Here is a 17,910-nt window from a genome sequence, read left to right on the forward strand (position 1 = left end):
TCTCGTCTGGTTTTTCCTGAGTCATCCTAGGGCATTCTCATTTAAGGCCTCAAGGCCAGCGTTAGGATGAACCATTATTTTATTTATTTATTTATTTATTTGTTTGTTTATTTCTCAAAAGAAGAGTTCATTTTAGTGGACAGCCGCTCAGACTTGAAGCAGGAGTAAAGTCAACCTTGACCTTTTTGCCCTCTACTTTGCCCGAATATCTATTTTTATTGTTTTTTTTTTTTTTTTTTTTATTGAGGAACCAAGAGAACCTGACTTGTTCCTTCAGCGCTGAAAATGCTAGCAACTGATACAGGAAAGTGTCTTTTTTTTTTTTTTTTTAAGATTTTATTTATTTATTCATGAGAGACACAAAGGGAGAGAGAGGCAGAGACCCAGGCAGAGGGAGAAGCAGGCTCCATGCAGGAGCCTAACGCGGGACTCAATCCCGGGACTCCAGGATCAGCCCTGGGCCAAAGGGAGGCACTAAACCACTGAGCCACCCAGGGATCCCCAGGAAAGTGTCTTAAACTCGTTTTTTTTTTTAAGGTAAGATAGAGTTAAAGGTCAGTAGACTAGTGTAGTAGCCGAATTTCTTCGTGACACTCTTCAGCTAATGCACCAGCCCTGCGTATGTTGAAAGATCATCTTTTGGGAAGGGTTGGCACGTTTGTGCTTCTATTTAAGTCCTGGGTTATTAGGGGATGCCTGGGTGGCTCATGGGTTTAGCACCTGCCTTCAGCCCAGGGCGCGATCCTGGAGTCCCGGGATCGAGTCCCACGTCGGGCTCCTGCATGGAGCCTGCTTCTCCCTCTGCCTGTCTCTCTCTCTCATGAATGAATAAATAAAAAAATTTTTAAAGTCCCGGGTTATTAGTGTTAATGTACAGGTGTGAAGGCCAAGAGAGGCTGTCACGGTGTGGAGCCTCCGGCGAGGAAAGACAGGCAGGTGCAGGATGACTTCCCTGCCCGGGGGAGCCTTCTGGGCCTGGGCCCCAGGTGCGGTGTGTGTAAAATCTTTTTCTCCTTCGTGCTTCGCTGAATGTTGCAGGAGAGCCAGGCGGTAAACTGCTTTAATCAATTAAAAATGGAAAGGATGGGGGCCAATAAACGCTCTGTAAGTGGATTGAGGGCGCAGCAAATGATGTGCTTTTATGAGGTCTTCTCCATCCTCCTCGAAGTCCTTATTCTCCAAGGAGCTCGGAAGAGGCAGTTTCCCGTTCGAGGTGCCTTGGGTACAACTTTAAATGCGGGTGGAACTGAGGCCGAAGCAGGTGCGCTCGCGGGGAGGACCCGGCTGCAGAGCGGATTTCAGGATCAAGGGGAAGAGCCGGGCTCCTGGGGGGGCTCCCGCTCGGCTGTGCCCTGGCCGCGGGCCTCGGGGTGCTGCCTGGGAGGACGTCGGCGGGGTTGCAGGTGCATCGTGGGACTGGCCGGCGCGGGTGAGCCGGCGGTGGGGTGCGGGCTCCCCTGCGAGGCCCCGGCCGTGGGCCTCCCTCCTCCCGGGGGGTTGGCGGCCCGAGCACCCCGAGCACCGTGCAGGGACTCCCGGCTGGGCCCCGGGGCCGGGCTGCAGAGGGGCCTGGGGGCGAGCGGCTCTGCACGGAACCCCAGCAGGCGGCGCAGATGCCCCCGGGGCCCGGACGCAGCGCCCTTCTCGGGGTGCAGGGACCCCAGCTGCCCGCACCCCCGACCCCTGCTGTCCGCACCCCCCGACCCCAGGTGCCCGCACCCCCTCGACCCCAGCTGCCCACACCCCCCGACCCCAGCGGCCCGCAACCCCCCGACCCCAGGTGCCCGCACCCCCCGACCCCAGCTGCCCGCACCTCCCCGACCCCTGCTGTCCGCATCCCCCGACCCTAGGTGCCCGCACCCCCCGACCCCAGCAGCCCGCACCCCCTGACCCCAGCTGTCCGCACCCCCCGACCCCAGGTGCCCGCACCCCCCGACCCCAGCTGCCCGCACCCCCGACCCCAGCTGCCCGCACCCCCGACCCCTGCTGTCCGCACCCCCCGACCCCAGGTGCCCGCACCCCCTCGACCCCAGCTGCCCACACCCCCCGACCCCAGCGGCCCGCAACCCCCCGACCCCAGGTGCCCGCACCCCCCGACCCCAGCTGCCCGCACCTCCCCGACCCCTGCTGTCCGCATCCCCCGACCCTAGGTGCCCGCACCCCCCGACCCCAGCAGCCCGCACCCCCTGACCCCAGCTGTCCGCACCCCCCGACCCCAGGTGCCCGCACCCCCCGACCCCAGCTGCCCGCACCCCCGACCCCAGCTGTCCGCACCCCCCGACCCCAGGTGCCCGCACCCCCCGACCCCAGCAGCCCGCACCCCCTGACCCCAGCTGTCCGCACCCCCCGACCCCAGGTGCCCGCACCCCCCGACCCCAGCTGCCCGCACCGCCTCGACCCCAGCTGCCCGCACCCCCCGACCCCAGGTGCCCGCACCCCCTCGACCCCAGCTGCCCGCACCCCCCGACCCCAGGTGCCCGCACCCCCGACCCCAGCTGCCCGCACCCCCCGACCCCAGCTGCCCGCACCCCCGACCCCTGCTGTCCGCACCCCCCGACCCCAGGTGCCCGCACCCCCCGACCCCAGCAGCCCGCACCCCCTGACCCCAGCTGTCCGCACCCCCCGACCCCAGGTGCCCGCACCCCCCGACCCCAGCTGCCCGCACCGCCTCGACCCCAGCTGCCCGCACCCCCCGACCCCAGGTGCCCGCACCCCCGACCCCAGGTGCCCGCACCCCCCGACCCCAGCTGCCCGCACCCCCGACCCCAGCTGCCCGCACCCCCGACCCCTGCTGTCCGCATCCCTCCGACCCCTGCTGCCCGCACCCCAGCCCCGAGCCCGGCCTCTGCTGCCCTGCAGCGCCCCTTCCGTGACACGCATGCAGAGGGGAAGCCCCCCCTCCCCCCGGGCTCCGGCTCCGCAAGGGCGCTGCGGGGTCGTGGGGGGCTGACGCCCCTGCGGAGGGAGGCTTCTGGGCCGGCCCCCCACTGCCTGCTCTTCGGGGCGGCTGGAGGGTCAGGTGACAGGTGGTGCGCAGGCTCCTCCGAACCTGCCACCTCGGGGTGGGGGCGGCTGCCTTGGGCCTAGGGCGCGACCCGGGGTCCCCGCGGGGAGCCCGCTTCCTCCTCTGCGGTGTCTCTGCCTGTCTCGTGAATAAATAAATAAAATTCAAAAAAAAAAAAAGAAGAAAAAGGAAAGTGCCACCTAAATAATGGATGTTATGTGAAAAGGCTAAAATCAACGGAGTAAATCTGAGAAATTTGAGCCATCCCATTGGCTTTATCCAGGATTCCTGAAGCCGAACGAGCGCGGGGGGGGGGGGGGGGGGGGGGCCGGGAGGGGGGGAGGCTGGGGTGGGGGAGTGGGGGGTGGGAGGGAGCAGCCCCCCGGGGTGCAAGGCCTCGGGCAGGAGGGATGCGGCTAGGCCAGGCCACCCTCCCGTGGGGGCGGGGGTGGTGGTGGTGGTGGTGGATGGAGGAGGGGAGGGTGGAGAGAGGTGGGGGGGGTGGATGGAGGGGGGATGGATGGAGGGTGGAGGGAGGGGGGTGGATGGAGGGGGGTGGGGGGGGAGGCCTGGGCCCTTGGTTAAGAAATCACAGCCCAGGCACCTGGGGGCTCAGCGGTTGAGCGTCTGCCTTGGGCTCAGGGTGTGACCCCAGGGTCCTGGGATCGATTCCTGCATGGGGCTCCCTGCAGGGAGTCTGCTTCCCTCTGCCTGGGTCTCGGCCTCTCTCTGGGTGTCTCTATGAATAAATAAATAAAATCTTAAAAAAAAAAAAAAAGAAATCATACCCCCCTGAAATCAGAGCTCAGAAGAGACCTAACTAAGCACCAGCACTGTGCCAGGCGTAAAGAAGCAGCCCACTGAAGGTTGTCCTGTATTCCTCCCAGCTCCTGTGGCCACGAGATATTGTCTTCGTTTTATAGATGAGTAAACCGGGGCTCGGAGAGATTAATGTCCTTTGTTAAGTGGTGGCTGGATTTGAACCCAAACAGTCTGATAACAAAGCCAGTGAACTTAGAATTCCGGGTAACTTAATAAAGTGATGATCAGATTTGCCTTCCTGAACTCATGGCCGTTTCCGACCTTAGTATTGCTGGCCCCTTCCCTGCATCCCCCCATATTTAGTTATGATTAACTGAGCAGCTACTATGTACCAGGAACTATCCTAGGGCCTTTACATCTATTGTTTCATTGAAAAATGTGCTCAGGAAACGATGTACAGTGTTAATGCACAGACTGAGCCCTACGCAAAGGTAGGAAAAGAGGGTAAAGACTATCCCGAGGCTCAGAGACTCTTTTTTTTTTTTTTTTGGTTTTCCTTTGGATGATTTCTCTTCCACTATATGATCACAGAACAAGAGATAGAGAAAAAACAGAAGATTTCTTAGTTCAAATATCACTTTCCTAGGGACTGGTAGAGAAGAGTAACACGCATGGTCATTTTCAGGCGTTAATTTATTCTAGATCCTTCAAAAAGCCTGTCAATGGTTTTGTCCTATTTCCAGCGTGTCTTCAGACATTAGCTGGCTCTCGGCGCCACCCGTCTGAGCCCCATGAAAGATAGTGAAAGAACCATTTATTGAGCAGGTGCTTAGTGCGTGGCGCTGTGCTCAAGCATCTCCTATGCATTATTTCACTTAACCTCACGATGGTACCAGGCCTTCATGTTTCAGGTAAACCCTTTCAGGCAAAGAAACTCCAGCAGAGATCTTGCCTGATTTCATGCTCGCAGGTGTCCCAAGTGGGGGAAATGCACAGTTAGACAATTAGGGGAAGTGCCCAGGGCTACTCAGCAAGCCCTGGGAGGGCTGGGGTGGGGTGGGGGGTTGGGAGAGAGAGAGAGAGAATGAATGAATGTCAGGGCAGAACTTGTGCCTTCCTGATGAAGATTCCCAGGCCCGTTTGGGTGGCATCACTTACCAGACTGGCCCAGCCAAGATCACACGCAGAGTGGGAGGATCCTAAATCACAGGGGATCACATGCTCCGCCGACTGAAACCGGCCACACACAAGAAGGGCCCGGCCCACTTTGTGTAGATGAGAATTGGAGGGGCCCCCGAGCCCAGCCCGTGTGCTGGTTCCATGGCTGTCCCGATGGCAGGACCCTTCACAGCCCCACCCTGGGACCCAGCCTCCCCGCCTACCACGTAGGGGATACGGCTGGAGGAGGGCACACCTAGGCGGGGCGTTCTCTGTGACTTTTTGCCAGGTTGGCCTTGCCCAGTGTGAAGCCACCAACCAGGCCACACCACATCTGAAACGCCCATCTGTGCAGGGCTTGCTGATAAGGCAGGATGGGGTGGGGGTCCAGGCCCTAAATGAGCCTATTGGGGCAGGGCTGGAGCCGGCCACTTGGCCATGACCTCACCTTAGCAGACAGCCTCTGATTGTGGCCTTTGAGGCTTAATAGACCGTCGTGGAAGTGGACTGACATAGTTCTCAGTACGAATGTTCTCCACGCAATTTTACAGTTATACGGTGTTTCCTGTAGCGCGCTTATAATGGATTTCTTTAATGAATCTTGAAATTAATGTATGAGTAGCAGCATCACACATCATTGTGCGTGTGTGTATACGGGCGTGTTAAAGCATTCATTTGTTCGATGGAAAGAACATACACTTTGTACGTAGCCTATTTTGATACATCTTTTTTTTTTAATTTTTTTTTATTTATTTATGATAGTCACAGAGAGAGAGAGAGAGAGAGAGAGGCAGAGACACAGGCAGAGGGAGAAGCAGGCTCCATGCACCGGGAACCCGACGTGGGATTCGATCCCGGGTCTCCAGGATCGCGCCCTGGGCCAAAGGCAGGCGCCAAACCGCTGCGCCACCCAGGGATCCCAATACATCTTTTTTTAATGGATTTTATTTTATTTATTTTACATAATAACCTCTATACCGAACACAGGGCTCAAACTCACAAACCTGAGATAAAGGCTCGCATGTTTTACTGACTGAGCCAACCAGGTGCGCCGCAACCCTTTTGTTTTGTTTTCACATTTTTTTCCCCAACCATCAAGGCCTCAGTACGTGTGGGTGGCTCATACGACACTAGCCCTCAGAGAGGCCTGGAAAGACGGACTAGAGATCTCAGCAGGGGGCCAAATCCAATCCCCCTTTCCCTGGAAGGTCTTTTTTTAAAAAAATATTTTATTTATTGATTCAGAGAGACAGAGAGAGAGAGAGAGAGAGGCAGAGACCCAGGCAGAGGGAGAAGGGTCCCTGCGGGGGCCCGATGCAGGACTGGACCCCGGGACCCCGGGTCACGCCCTGGGCTGCAGGCGGCGCTAAGCCGCTGGGCCCCGGGCTGCCCTTCCGTGGGGGTCCTATTCCCGCCTCGGGGCCCAGCAGCACCTCGGACGCCCCAGGCTCGGCTCTGCTACCCGCGGCGGGATCCGGGATCCGGGATCCGGGATCCGGGACCCGGGCGGGTCTTACCCACTGGGCTGTGTGCACAGGTGCCAGCTGGCGGGACAGCCTTGTATTCGGGGTACCCCTGCCCGTGACGTCGTGGGCAGGCAGCGGTTTGCCGGACGGCTTAGGGGATGCCCGGGGGTGCGGCGTCCCCCCAGCCAGCTGCGCAGGTGCGGGCGGCCCCGGGCCTGCAGGGACTCAGGCTCGAGCGCGGGCCCGGGCGTCAGGGGGTGCGGGCTCGGCGGGCTCGGCGGGGGCTCCTCCGCTCGCATCCGGAGCGGCTCGTTTTACCGAAGGGTTGGGGTCGTCGGAGGCGCGGGGGCGCGGCGGGGGCGTGGGGAGGGGCCGCTCCCCCGGGGCCGGGCGGCCGCACCTGCGCGCGCGGCCCAAGCGCTGTCACCGGGCTCCGCGCCGCCTCTCGGGCTGCACCCCTCCCCCAGGGGGCTGTCCTCCCCGCGGTCCGCCGCCGGTCGCTGGCTGGGCCGACGGCAGCTCGCCCGCCCCCCTGCGACCCGGGAGGACCCCCAGGTGCCCAGGGGCCCCACCTGTCCCGGCCGGTCGGTGCGCGCCCCAGGTGCTCGGCGGGGAGGAGCCGCCCCCGTGGGCCCCGCCCCGCGCGGCCGCAGCTCGGACCCAGGCGGGGAGCGGGAGCCGGAGCGGGAGCGGGAGCCGGAGCCTGGCGGGAGCCGGAGCGGGAGCCGGGGCCGGGCGGGGGCGCCCACAGGCCGGCGGCGCAGGTGAGCGGGGTCCGCGGGCGCAACACCTGGGCACGTCTGCACCGGGCGGGGCTCCTGCGTGGCCAGGGCGCCGCCGAGCACGGCTGGCGTGGGGCTGGCGGGGCGGGGGCGCTGCGGAGAGCGCGGGGCGGCGGGGGAGGGGGTCCGGGCGGGGGGGGCTGCGGGGGTCCGAGCGGGACTGTGTGTGTGTGTGTGTGTGTGTCCGGGTAGGGGGGTGTCGGGGCGGCGGGACTGCAGGGGGGGCTCTGGGCGTGGGGGGGGGTGTCCGGGCGGGGCTGCGAGGGTCCGGGAGGCGGGAGCGGAGGGCAGCTCCCTGTGCGCCCGCGGCTCTGCACTGGGTCGAAGCCGGGTCCTCCCGGCTCCGCCCCCCGGACTCCGCACCCCTCCTGGCCACGCCCCTACCGGCCCCGCCCACCCGCCTCCAGGCCCCGCCCCCTCCCGGCCCCGCCCCCGGACTCCTCACCCTCCTGGCCCCGCCCCCTCCAGGCCCCGCCCCTCCAGGCCCCGCCCCTCCAGGCCCCGCCCCCCCCACTGCTGCTGCGGAGGCCACGGGCGCAGGCGGCGGGGCCCGGGGCTGGGGGCGGGGTCGCTCGGAGGCTGGAGGGCGGCGGCCTGTGCCCCGGGGCGCGGGGCGGGCTTGGGGGCGCCTCCCCCCGCCAGAGCCAGCGGCCCGAGGGGGAGCGGGGAAAGCCCTCGAGCGCCGCCCAAATTCTAGTTCCCAGCCGCGTGGCCTTGCGCAGCGTGACCTCGCGGATGCTCAGTTTCCCCGAAGGCAAAATGGGCATTTTTTTAAAAAAAAGATTTTATTTACTTATTCATGAGACACAGAGAGAAGCTGAGACCCAGGCAGAGGGAGAAGCAGGCTCCCTGCAGGGAGCCCGACGCGGGACTCGATCCCGTGACCCGGGGTCACTCCCTGGGCTGGAGGCGGCGCTAAACCCCTGAGCCCCCGCGGGCTGCCCCCAAATGGGCATTTTGATCGTTAAAATAGCTTTAAGTTACCTGATGTCCCTAAAGCACACGGCCCAGAGCTGGGGAAGGTCCTGTGCACTTTCCCTGCGTGGTCACGCAGCCCTGGCCTCCTCCCAGGGTCTCCGCGCCTCCCAACAGGAGGGGGATCCTCAGAGGCTCAGATGACGCTCCTTGGGGGGAAGCCCGGGGGTGGGGGTTCAGGGCTGCCATTTGTTTTTTTTTTGTTTTTTTTAAGATTTTATTTATTTATTTTATTTATTTCACGAGAGAGACAGAGAGAGAGGCAGAGACAGGCAGAGGGAGCAGCAGGCCCCACGCAAGGAGCCGGACAGGGGACCCCATCCCGTGACCCCGGGTCACGCCCCGGGCCAAGGCAGGTGCTCCACCCCGGAGCCCCCGGGCGTCCCTGGCATTTGTTTTTATTTTTTATTTTTTATTTTTTTTAAGATTATTTATTTATTTATTCAGAGAGAGAGAGAGAGGCAGAGACACAGGCAGAGGGAGAAGCAGGCTCCATACACCGGGAGCCCAACATGGGATTCGATCCGGGGTCTCCAGGATCGCGCCCTGGGCCAAAGGCAGGCGCCAAACCGCTGCGCCACCCAGGGATCCCTGGCATTTGTTTTTAAATCACTGACTGGTTCACTGCTAGGCTGCGTGCAGGCTGCTCTAGCTCCTGCTGCCATCCTAGGGGCAGACGATTGACAGGTGCCAGGACACAGGCCCCGCACCCAGGGGTGTCACCGGCCGGCTGGCATCATTCTCCACTGTGTTTGTCAGAGTTCTTTTGAGTTGGGTGTTGGTCCCTTGAGAATCACCTGAATGCAGTATTAGAAATGCAGTGGCTGAAATGAAAAAGGCTGACGGTTGTGGCCTCAGGTATAGCTGCATCCAGGAGCTCATAGGATGAGGTCGTGAGGCTCATTCTCGCTCATATATATTTTGGGGCTTTTCACCTGCTGTGTTGACTGATTTTTAGTGTGGAGGGTAAATAGTACCGGGACCCTCAAGGTTGTCTGCTCCTTCAGAGAGGGCAGGGGTGGGGGCTCGCTCCTCTTCCAGCGGTATCATCCTCATAGCGTATCTTACCGATGTAATAGACCAAAGAGGGGCCAAGCCACCTCAGGATATAGGGAGTGGGTGTCCCCAGGAGGAGTGACTACCCAGGAGCCACCAGGGCCCAGGGGATTAGTTCAGCTCAAGTTCAGGTGATGGAGACTGGGGAGGGCTGCTTCCCCGTGAGAAGTGTGTTCTCAGCAGATAAAAATAGGACCCGTCCCCTGCACCCTCTCTGCCCTTGCTCACTGCCACCTAAACCAAGTCCACAGGACGGTGTAGACAACCTGGGCCCCCGTTCAAGGCTGTCAGTCATCCGGTCTTTATACTATTTCCCATGTAGTGTAAGGATCTTAACAGCTGTATGTTTCCAATCCTTCTATCTTTCATGTTTATTGTTACTATCATCTCCCTTTTACATATGTTGTAAATAAAACATTGCTGTTATTTTTCTTTAGACCAGGGGTTAGCAGTTATTTTCTCTAAAAGCCCAGAAAGTAAATATTTTTGGCTTTGAGGCCATATTTGGTCTCTGCTATAGAATTTTTCTTTCTTTCTTTTATAAACAACACTTAAAGAATATAAAAAATTATTCTTAGCTTATAGGTCATATTAAAGGAGACTATGGGCTGGATTTGGTTTGTAAATCATACTTTGCTGACTCCTGCTTTAAATATTCAGTTATCTTTTATAGCAATTAAAAATAAGAAGAAAGATGAATTGCTTTTGACTTTCATTTATTCCATTTCCAGCACTTTTCATGTCTTTGTGTAGATCCAGCTTTTTGACATTATATTACTTCTGCCTGAAAAGCTTCATTTAGCATTTCTCATAGTGTAGGTGTCCTGGCCATGAATTCTCTTAGTTTTGGTTTGTCTATGCCAGTCCTTTTTCTCCTTTATTTTTGAAAGATATTTTTACTGGGTATGGAATTTTGAGTGACAGTTTATTTTTTCTTTAAGCACCTTAAAGATATTGCTTCATTGGCTTCTAACATTGCATGCTACTGACAAGATGTCTTCTATAATCCTTATCTTTGTTCTTTTATACTTAATGTTTTGTTTTTATGCCACTGCATTCAATATTCTTTTTGTCTTTGGTTTAAGCTGTCTTCACGTGCACATGTATGCACATTCTTGGTACTCATCCTGCTTGATTGTTCTTGAGCTTCTTGGACCTGTGGTTTGGTGCCTGTCATTAATTTTAGAAAATTCTCAACAGTTATTTCATAAAATATTTCTTTTGCTCTGTTCTCTTTTCTCCTTCTAAAACTTGATTATACCTAGATTGGAAATTTTAATTTGTTCCACAGCTGTTGAACACTCTTAATTTTTGTTTCATTCTTCCGTTTGTTTCTTCTTGTTTTAGTGTGGATAGTCCTGTTGACCTGTTCTCAAGGTCACTGACTCTTTCCTCCACTGTGTCAAATCTGCTAAGGAATGTTGAAAGCAGTCTGCATTTCTGTTACTCTGTTCAGCTTTTCACGTTTTTCCATTTTATTCTCTCTTAAAGTTCCTATCTTTCTGTTAAAATTTGACGGTTAATCTTTCATGTTGCCCACTCTTTCTTTTAGGATATTTTACAGTTAAAGTTATTTAAAATTTAGTGTCTGATACCTTCAACATCTGTGTTATATCTGAGTTTGGTTCAATTCATTGCCACCATGTGGCAGGGATGTCTTTTTCTTGACTTTTCTTAAAAAAATTTTTTATTATTTTTTCATGAGAGACACAGAGAGAGAGGCAGAAGCATAAGCAGAGGGAGAAGCAGGCTTCCTGTGGGGAGCCCGATGTGGGAGGTGATCCCAGGACCCCAGGATCATGACCTGAGCTGAAGGCAGATGCTTAACCACTGAGCCACCTAGGTGCCCCTTTTCTTGCTTCTTGTATGCTCTCTATGTTTTGTTGAGAACTGGACACCCTGTGTAGGACATGGGAGTCTAAAATAAATAGTTCTTATGTCTGGAAATGGGAGTGCCTTTCTATTTCTGCTAGACCATGAGTGTGGGGGCTTGATCACTCTAATCAGGATTTGAACTGAATTAGAGGTTTCTTGTTGGTATGGTTCTTCTCTGTGCACCACCCACTTCTAGTTCCTCTTGTTATACTTTGAGTTTAGAGTTGGGGCTGGTGTGCTAGAGAATTTTGTCTAATGTCTATCTCAGTGTCAGTCTTAGGTCTTCCTTTAGCCTCACAGTGGTCTGGCTCCATGCTCTTCCACCCTTCCAGCAGTATTCTGTTGTTATTTGCTACTTGATGCCTGTTAGCCAGTGTCCAGGTGCATCTGCCTCAGGTAAATACGTGCTTGTCTCCCCTCTTCCTATAGGTGTCTGGTTCTTAGTTTTAGGGCTAGTTTGTTTCCCTGTGACCTCAACTTTCAGTGGATTCAAGAAAGTTCTGGACTTGCCATTTATCTTGTTTTTTATTTGTTGTGAGCATGGGAGTGAGGCTCTTCATTTAAATCCTGAGGCTGTTTCCCTTTCCTCTGTGCTTTATAAAATGCCATTTATACATTTTGTACCTATAAATCAGTGGTTTTCAACTCTGGCCTAAAGAACATTAAACAAAATACAAATTTGGGGCCCCAGTGTTTTAATTGATATATTTGGGGATCCAAGCATGGGTATCTTTTAAATGCTCCACAGGTAATTCTGATGTCTATCTAGGCTGAGAACCCTGGTCTAAGTCTCCCTAACAGTTTTCCCCATCACAGAGATGCTATTCCAGCATAAACCATCAAATAAAATTTGAGGCTGTATACATTCACCCTTGTGACTCCATGGGGTTATTTTCTCCAAATTGTGCCTTCAGGAATAGTTGATTGCCTCTGATCCAGACTGATAGTGTCATAGAATGGGGAGAAAACAGAGTTCATCTCATTTAACTTTCTACTAAAATGAATATCCTCCATGTCAATCTATGGCTTTGGCGCTGCTTGAAGTCTCTCAGGGGCTGCAAACTCTCTGCTGTTCAAAACGATAAACCTCAGCGTGAGATAGTTTTATTTGTTAGAGATGTTTTCCTTCTATTGAATTGAAATGACTCCTTCTATAATATCTCAAATAATTCGTCTGATTTGCAGCCTCGCAGAGTGTTTTGACAAGTATCTGTGTGCATGATGCAGGACGTGTTCACACGTGCATACACGCGTGCATGTATACACGCTCATACGACAGGCATTTTATGAAACAAAATTTACTGTAAGTCTTGTACCTCTGAATTGATTTTACGACCCACCAACGGGTTGTCTTTTTGCAGTGTGGAAGATGCTTCTCCAGCCCATCTTTCACTAGACAAGCTCTCATTGCAAAGGTTTCAGCACAGCTGTCCTGGTACCTCAGCTTGGCCTGGTGTCATGCTGCTTCCTTTGGCCATGTTTCAGCTTCCCCACTGCTCTGGCCAGTGTCACACACTAGTTGGGCTGCACTGTGTGGCATGTTCTGCAAATCAGTGGCTGCGTGCAGAGACCGGGGCTTCAGGTGGGCAGATCTGTGCAGAGCAGAGGAAGGGCGCCTTGTCTTTTGGTAGACACTGTATCCAGCTGTGTGGCCCAACCTCAGTGGGATGGGAACTGCAGCCATCTCTTGAGGAACACTGTTGAGGGCTTTGTGATTGTTATGTGTCCTCCCACTTTTGCCCTATTGATAATGCATTATCCTAATTAGCTATGTGTGTATGTTTATTTTCTGAAAGACGCTGAATGCCGTAGACGTCAAGAAGAAATTAAAAAAAATTTTTTTAAAGATTTTATTTATTCATGAGAGACACAGAGAGTGAGAAAGGCAGAGACCCAGGCAGAGGGAGAAGCAGGCTCCATGCAGGGAGCCTGACGTGGGACTCGATCCCGGGACCCCGGGGTCACGCCCTGGGCTGGAGGCAGGCACTAAACTGCTGAGCCACCCAGAGATCCCCAAGAAGAATATTTCCTTCTTTCTGTCCATGGTGGTCAGCACAACAAAATTAATTTCTTGCAGTAGCTCTAGAAAGCTGTATTCCCAGTCAAGAAACGCTGGCCTTTTAGCACTATTGCTCTGCTGACAGTCGTGCTATCAACTTATCTACTCACGAGCACAGGGCTTGACAGCCATGTGTTTGCTTTGGGAAGTAGATAAGCTGGGCGGGTTAGATGAACTTGTCCCCTTAGACAAGTGCCCATGCGTAAGATGCCGTGTCAGGTGCCAGCGAGATGCCTCGTGTTTTACAGCCTGCGGCCTGACCAGGGACACGTGACCTGCAAGGTGGGTGTCCGTGGGTATGCGGTGGGTAGGTGCTCCTGGAGGCCGCAGGGGAAAGGAAGGCCGCACGGGGGGCAGGAAAGACTTGATTTGGGCCTTGGAGGTAAGCATCAGACACATGGAGCGGAAGGTGTTGGGGGGGCATTTGGAGGGAGGAGTGCGCTATTTTAGTAGCCTCCCACGCCCTGCAAAATCCCTGCTGCCTCTGGGAGTGACTTGGATCCGTGGGGCTTGGGAGAACTGTAGGTGGGATGTAGAGGAGGATCTAACTTACGTGATTTCTATAGCGAGGTTGGCCATGCACAGGCGGTAATAGGCGCAGCCCCCAGCCCCATCCCACGCCTCCGCCTCCGGGGCTCTGCCTCTGACCGGGAGGTCGTGTGTGTTCTGGAAGCTCCCTCTCATCCTAGTGAGGCTCAGCTTTCCGGAGGCGAGTTCAGGGCTGGCAGCGTTAGCTTTAGCAACACTGGGGTCTTGCTCTAAAACCCGACGAAAGTCTCCAAGCCGCGATCCATAGCCACTGACCCAACTTTTCCTACTTTCTCTTCTCTGAGGTCTCGTGAGCAGACCTAGTATTAAGAAATGAACTTTCTCGGGGGGCGCCCGGGGGGCTCAGTGGTGGAGCCCCTGCCTTGGGCTCAGGGGGTGACCCCGGGGTCCCGGGATCGAGTCCTGCACCGGGCTCCCCGCAGGGAGCCTGCTTCTCCCTCTGCCTGGGTCTCGGCCTCTCTCTGTGTCTCTCATGAATAAATAAATAAAATCTTTAAAAAAGAAGCGTGCATTCTCAAAGCGTGCTGCATCTACCACTCTCGGAGACCGACTCCATCCTGAGGCCCTTCTGAGTGTCCTTCTTCATACGAAACAGTGACACCATCAAATACTGCATAAAGGTCAGCCGCTGCCTCGCTGGTGTCGCACTGGGGACGTTCGGGGAGCGTGTTCTGTGGTGAAGAACAGGGATGGAAGAACGTTATGGAGAAGACACGGCGGGGAGGGGGGGGTGTTCCGTGTCCTGGGGGGAGGCAGCTCCTCTGATCGCAGCCAGGGGACAGCAATGAGGCCTGGGGCCCCACCGCCCGGCCTGCACGGGAGGGATCCGGATTGCGGAGAGGCGGGCTCCGCTCTTGCAGTCCCGGGGGCAGAGGCGGCCTCTCTGCTGGGAGGAACCGCGACCTGAAACAGGTGCCATCGAGATGACTCGAGATGACTCGCTACAGTTCCCTTTTTGCCTCGGCAGCCAGGAAGTGCAGAGCTAAGTGTAAACACACTCAACCACGTGAGGACTTTATTTCAAGTCCTAAGTAAAAAGATTTCCCATCTGAAATTAGATAATTTCACCTTTTTCTTTTTCTTTTTCTTTTTTTTTTTTTTTTTTTACCTTTTTCAAAAGAGTATCTTTTTGTTTTTTTGTTTTTTTTACTACCAGGGTGATACATGTTCATTGTAGAAAATGTGGAAAAGGACAGATTGCCCCCCGCCAATCAGCTGTTTTCCCGCCACACAGATAGTCACGTTGAACCATTCTCGTTTCTTCTGAGCATGTTTGTCTGTATATGTACGTATCTATATATGTTTACAAAAATGAAATGATCCCTTTCAACTGTATTAAAACTCTTTTTTTAAAGCTTGACCTTTAAAATCATTTTCCATGTCATCATATATTCCTGTACAACATTATTTTTATTTTTTATGCATTTTTAATTTTTAAAAAAATTTATTCATGAGAGACAGAGAGAGAGAGAGGCAGAGACCCAGGCAGAGGGAGAAGCAGGATCCACGCAGGGAGCCCGATGCAGGACTCAATCCCCGGGGTCATGCTCTGAGCTGAAGGCAGATGCTCAACCGCTGAGCCCCCCAGCCGTCCCCACAACATTATTTTTAATGGCCAACGTATTTCCTCATGAGGCTGTACCTTGCACGTTTAGCTTGAACTCAGTTTTTTACTATTATAGACAACTCTTGTCGTGTGCATTCTTGTAGCTAAATCTCTGTGCAGATCCGCAATGATTTCCTTAGAATAGAAATTCTAGAAGTGACACAATTAAATACCTAAAATAATGAAATAATATTTTTAAGGCTCTAGCTTTATATTCCCGTCTTGCCTCCAGAAAACATAAACTAATCTATTTTATCACCTAAACTCTTGAGAGTGCCTCTTCCCCCAGCCACCTCCAGGACTGGGATCATGATTTGTTAAAATCTGTATTAGGCAGCAGCATGACTGGCTTTGGGCCAGGTGTGGAGGATTTATGAGGACCCCATGAAGCAATTATGGATCTGGACAAAATGAACAGAGACAGCCTTTAAAAAAAAAAGATTTTATTCATTTGAGAGAGAGAGAGAGCGAGCGCGTGAGTCCGGGGAGGGGCAGGAGCAGAGAGTGCAGCAGGTGCCCGCCCAGCAGGGAGCCGGTGCCGCAGGACTCGATCCCGGGCCCCCGGGGTCATGACCTGAGCCAGAGCAGCCGCTTGACCAACTGAGCCACCAGGCCCCCCGGAAACAGCCTCCTTGTCGCTCTGGTGATCTGTCAAAAGCATGAAACAATGTGAGAAGCGTTTGCTCTTGACAAAGTGCTGACCTTCGGGCCGAGCAGCAGGCCGAGTGGCGTTCCTGCCTGGGGGGCCTCGCGGCGGCCGCAGCCCCAGCTCGGCCGGGGAGGCCGGGGTCGGGCTCGCTCAGCGGGCAGGGGGCCCGCTCTTCCCCCGCAGGGCATTTCCAATATTCTCATCTTATATGCTACGTTGCAGTTCATCCTTATAACTTAAGTGGTGATGTTAGTAATTATTCACAGAGGATACGTTCTTAGAATTTGGGATCACATTTGATACCTGTTTTCAAAACTGTCTTTCAGGACGTTTTACCAGTGAGCATCTTCACCAGCAGTGTATGCAGGGATCTCACCATTAAAATATTTGAATTGAGAGAAACACCCATTCCATAAAATTATATACTTTTAAGGTATGCAATTCAGCGGTTTTAGTACGTTCACTAAGTTGTGAATTATCATCATTATCTAATTCCGAAATGTTTTCACAATTTCACAAAGAAGTCTTATACTCATTAGCAATCATTCCCCATTGCCTCCTTCTCTCAACCCCCAGTAGCCATTAATTTACTTTCTATTATTATGGATTTGTCTATTCTGGACATTTCCTATGCATGGAATCATTCAGTATGTGACCTTTTGTGTTTAGCTTCTTTTATTTCACATAATGTTTTCAAGATTGTAAGGTTAATAATGTTTTCAAGGTTATAGCATAAATCAGTCCTTCATTCTTTTTTATGGCTGAAAAATATTCTATAGTACGGATATACCACTTTCTGTTTATTCATCTTGATGGAGATTCGGGAAGTTTCCAATTTTGGGACTATTGTAAGTAATGATTCTATGCACATTCATGTACCAGTTTTTGTGTGGACACGTGTCTTCCGGGTCTCTTAGGTTTATACACCTAGGCGTGGAATTGCTGGATCATATGCTTATCCTGTTTAACTTTTTGAGGAACTACCAAACTGTTTCTAAAGCTGCTGTACCATTTTACATTCTTACCAGCAATGTGGTGAGGATCCCAGTTTCTCCCCGTCCTCACCAAAACTTTTATTGTCTGTCCTTATGCTTATGGCCATCTTAGTGGGTATGAAATGGTATCTCTTTGTGGTTCCAGTTTGCATTTTCCTAATAACCTATGATGTTGAGACTCTTTCATATGCTTATTGGCCATTTGTAGATCTTTGGAGAAATGTCTTCTCAGACCCTTTGCCAGTTTTTAATCAGGATGTTTGTCTTTTTATTGTAGAATTGTAAGAATTAGTTATATATTCTGGGTACTAGACTCTTATCAGATATATGATTTGCAGATATATTCTCTCGTTCTGTAGGTTGTCTTTTCATTCCCTTGATAGTATCCTTTGGAATACAGAAGTTTTAATCTTGATAACATTCTATTGGCTTTTTTCTTTTTTTCACTTGTGCTTTTGGTGTCATATCTAAGAAACCATGGTCTCATCCAAAATTACAAAGGTTTACACCTCTATTTTCTTCTAAGAGTTCTATAGTTTTAGCTCTTCCATTTAGATATTTGGTCTGTTTTGAGTTAAGTTTTATATATGGTGTGAGTTAGGGATCCAAATGTATTCTTTTGTGTGTAATTATCCAGTTGTCCCAGCACCATGTACCAAAAAAGAGTATTCTTTCCCCCATTGATTGTCATAGCCTGTCAAAAATCAGTTTGACCATAAATATATAATTTACTTCTGTGCTCTCAATTCTATTCTGTTGATCTGTAGTCCTATCCTTATGCCCGTATCACACAGTCTTGATTATTGTCGCTTTGTAGCAGTGTTGTTATTGGGAAATGTAAGTTTTCCAACTTTGTTCTTGTTCAGGATTGTTTTGCCTATCCTGGGTCTCTTATATTTTCATAAGAATTTTAAGATTAGTTTGTTAATTTCTGTAAAAAGCCACTGGGATTTGATAGGGATCGCATTAAGTCT

The 17,910-nt window shown here is 53.0% G+C and overlaps 1 protein-coding gene across 10 annotated transcripts in view; it reads left to right on the top strand.

Annotated features, from left to right (window-relative positions):
* The first annotated feature begins 6,414 nt into the window (after positions 1-6,414).
* Positions 6,415-17,910, top strand: part of LYPD6B (LY6/PLAUR domain containing 6B) — a 165,710-nt gene continuing 154,214 nt past the window's right edge. For 6 of the 10 annotated variants that reach the window (XM_072789152.1, XM_072789158.1, XM_072789157.1 and 3 more), the window contains exon 1: positions 7,019-7,154. The gene's annotated coding sequence lies outside the window, so the exon portion shown is untranslated. Of the gene's footprint in view, positions 6,588-7,018; positions 7,155-17,910 lie in introns of those variants that run through there. The other 4 variants (XM_072789141.1, XM_072789161.1, XM_072789159.1 and 1 more) reach the window with 4 other exon arrangements.

The sequence above is a fragment of the Canis lupus genome, chromosome 20 (genome assembly GCF_048164855.1).
Source record: "Canis lupus baileyi chromosome 20, mCanLup2.hap1, whole genome shotgun sequence".
NCBI classification, from domain to species: domain Eukaryota; kingdom Metazoa; phylum Chordata; class Mammalia; order Carnivora; family Canidae; genus Canis; species Canis lupus.